This window comes from Mesoplodon mirus (assembly GCF_964341445.2).
Source record: "Mesoplodon mirus genome assembly, chromosome: 3".
NCBI lineage: Eukaryota > Metazoa > Chordata > Mammalia > Artiodactyla > Ziphiidae > Mesoplodon > Mesoplodon mirus.
The window spans coordinates 172,637,865-172,641,148 of NC_138978.1; the positions used below are offsets into that span (position 1 = coordinate 172,637,865).

Here is a 3,284-nt window from a genome sequence, read left to right on the forward strand (position 1 = left end):
TCCTTGAAATAAAAATTTCATTTTACTACTCCCATAGAATTTTATCTAAGTATAAAATAATAGGGTTCGAATATTTTGATTAGCATCATAATTCTCTTAAAATACATTAAAAATGTTTTTGTTTGTTTGTTTTCTTTTTTTTTTTTTGTAGTTTAGAATCTTTACTTAGTCACACAACATCAAGAATAGGTTAGTTCCAGGGCAGTGCGCCATTCCATCACCTGGGACTTTCTCTCCCCCTGCACACTCCACAACGCAGTATAATCAAACGGTGCCTTCGTCTAGAATAGAATGTTTAAATGATACCTGTTCAATAACTGTCCTTGCTTCTTTGTGGTGTTGGGAAAGGAAAAAAAAAGAAACAAAAACCAAAAAAAAATAAGAAAGCAACAGAACCCAAACCCTTTGCAAGCCGCTTGGTACCTATCTTCCCAGGGCATTTTTAGTGGAGTTTCTGCTGGGCCCTGACCTCTGCCCTACTACACCAGTGAGGACAGAGGCCGTGGGACAGGTCTGGGCATCCGTACTGGAGGAGAAAGAGAAAACAAACACACGTCGGGCCACAAGTGGATTCCGGCACATTTTTAGATGAGGTTAAAAATGTCATGGTGTGCACAGGAAGCAGGCAAAGGACTTATCTGTGGGAGGTAATGCCTGTAGGCAGAATAAACTGTCCAGTCTACTCTTGGGGAGGAGCTCCCTGCAGTAAGAACAGAGGAACTAGGGGGCCTCGAGGAAGGTGTTGGCTCGGAAGATGGAGGACACGATCTTGCCGGTGGCATTGATGGTGCCTTCGCTGTCTGAGCTGGACTCAGAGTCGCTGCTCCCAGAGTAGGCGCCCAAACCTGGGAGGAAGCCGATACAGATGCAGCAGAGGGGCAGTAGATGCAGGGAGGGACCACTCAGAGATGTGCTTCCAAGAGACAAGCAGGACGGGGCTTATTGATTACCACCTGGGTCAGGGTCCGATTGCAGTCTTTTCACACTGTTGCCACTCTCTGAGCTCCTGCCGACAGCTTTGCCTGGGAGAACTTGGTCTTGGTTTCTGTGGGTTTCACAGCCACTTTCTTCTCCACTTCCTTCTTGTTTTCTCGAGAAATTCCAACCTTGTTGAGATGACTTTTGTATTCCTTCCGTTCTTTCACTTCTTCTTCTCTTCGCTGCTTTTCTACTAGTTCCTGCTGCCGAGAAACCTCATCAAGGAAGTTGGTCTCATCTTCGTCTAAGCCTCTTACCATGTTTTTGAATTTGAACTGTTCTTCATTCTCTTGCTGCTTCCTATCTTTCTGTTCCTGTTAGCCTTTCATATAGGGACCGAGGGTCATAAACCTCCTCCGGGCATTCTTCTGGATCTTCAGGTTTTCGAACTTTCTCCCATTCTTCTTGCCTCCTTTTGCGCCGTTCATCTAATTCTGCCTCAGACACAAACCTCTTTTTGATAACAAGGTTACCATCATCCCCTCCATCCATAATGGAACAATCAGTCTACCAGCATGCAGGAGGCAAGACCCCCTCACCTTGGCGGTGCCCACCCCAAACCGCCACCGCAAGGGCCACTCGCTCTTAAGGAAAAAGAAAAAGAAAGTAAAAACAGCCATTTAAAATTTTTGTTTTATGTACTAGCATAAGGTTCTAGGTGTTAAAAGTGTATTTTAAATTGAATCATTATTCTATATAGTATTACTATAGAATTGGTCAAAACAATGCAAGTATATTACACATTTTGATAGCTATTCAATGGAATAAAATTTTACTGCAAATGTGTATCTTGATAAAACAGATGAGGTTATTTTATTTTTTCAATGTGTTTCTGTATTCTTGGATGGATATTACTTACTGCTAGTGTAAGCTAATGTTTTTATTTTTTATAGGTGTAAATATTGAGAAACTGCATTCATATAAGTAAGTGGATAGAACTGAAAGGGGGAGTATATCAGTAGCAGTCAATAGTTATTGTTCACTAAAAATGATTCTTAATGATCCATCAACTAACATCTTCAATTTTGTAGAAAGCAAAGAATTGGAAACCACCTGATTTGTGAATATTATTTTCCCTAGTTCATTAGAGACACTCACTTTCTTATCACAAACACAATATTTAATTGTTGCATTTTTAGCGCCCTGGGTTTTTTTTGTTTTTTTGTTTTTAACACTCTGGGGCAATGCATTAAGTTTAGAATGGATGAGAGGTGAGTTTTTCTTTCATTAAGTTGGACAGGGGTAATTAGTGGTCCAGGAAAACTCAGCTTGAGCAACCATGTTGTCACCCATATCAATGAGGAATGAGTTTAAACAGAAATGGAAAACCTAGATACTGATCCTGTTGAAATTGTGCACTAATGTGTACGTCCTGGAAACTCTTTATGTATGTGAATGAGTGCTCCAGTTTGCAGATCACTTATTTAGACAATCAGGGCGCTGGAAACCACCCACTGGTTAAGAGACCTCAAAGGGAGGGAGTTTAAGAATCGGTTTTGTTTTTCTTTTTTACCTGAAAAGGTGAGAAAGGATCTCAGACTAACACTAGCCAATAGATTAGTGTAAAACAGGGAAAACGTGAGGTGGTACAGACTAACACAGTATCCAAAGTGCAGCTAACAGCAGTGAAATCTTGGATTTCTCAAGGAGTTGGAGAAACAACATTCTCATCTGAGCAGTGTAATGCCGTGAATAAGTGCATGAAAATACACAGAAACAAAGATGGAGAAGATCATCAGCTGTGATAAAAGTAGCAGTACCAGGAGCACTTGTAGTTAAGGACAGAAAGTCATTTTTAGTAGATGCTGGACTTGAGTGAGTGCACGGGAGTCTGAGGAAGCCTGTGGAAACAGCCTGCTTGTAGAGGAATTAATAAGAACAGAACAAAACCATCAGTTTCAGGCAGGTTCAACTGAGGACTTACTTAAAGACAAGGGGAAATAAGGAGCTAGTTAGAACTGAAAGAGTGATGGCACATGACTGAGTTCATTACATGTAGTTAATTTTGACAGCACTGGTGCTGAAAGCAGGGTTCAGTCTTGTGCCATCACATCCTTTCTACACCTGCCTCTTGCTGTATCATGTGGCCAAAGAGGTTAATGGAGACTAGACCAGATAATTGCTAACTTCCTTCTAGTTCTAACATCCTATGGAAGAACACTCTGCAAATGTTCATAGCAGCATTATTCATAATAGTAAAAAAGTGGAAATAATGAATGGGACAAAAATAAAAGTGGAATAATGAATGGACGAATAAACGTGGTATATCCACTCAACGGAATATTCTTTGGCAAGAAAAAGGAATG

General features: G+C 40.7%; 1 pseudogene across 1 annotated transcript; it reads right to left on the reverse strand.

Annotated features, from left to right (window-relative positions):
* Nucleotides 1–430: 430 nt before the first annotated feature.
* On the reverse strand, nucleotides 431–1,654 carry LOC309800868 (PSME3-interacting protein-like; annotated as a pseudogene). Its single transcript has one exon. The product of its transcript is annotated as a PSME3-interacting protein-like (transcript).
* Nucleotides 1,655–3,284: the final 1,630 nt, after the last annotated feature.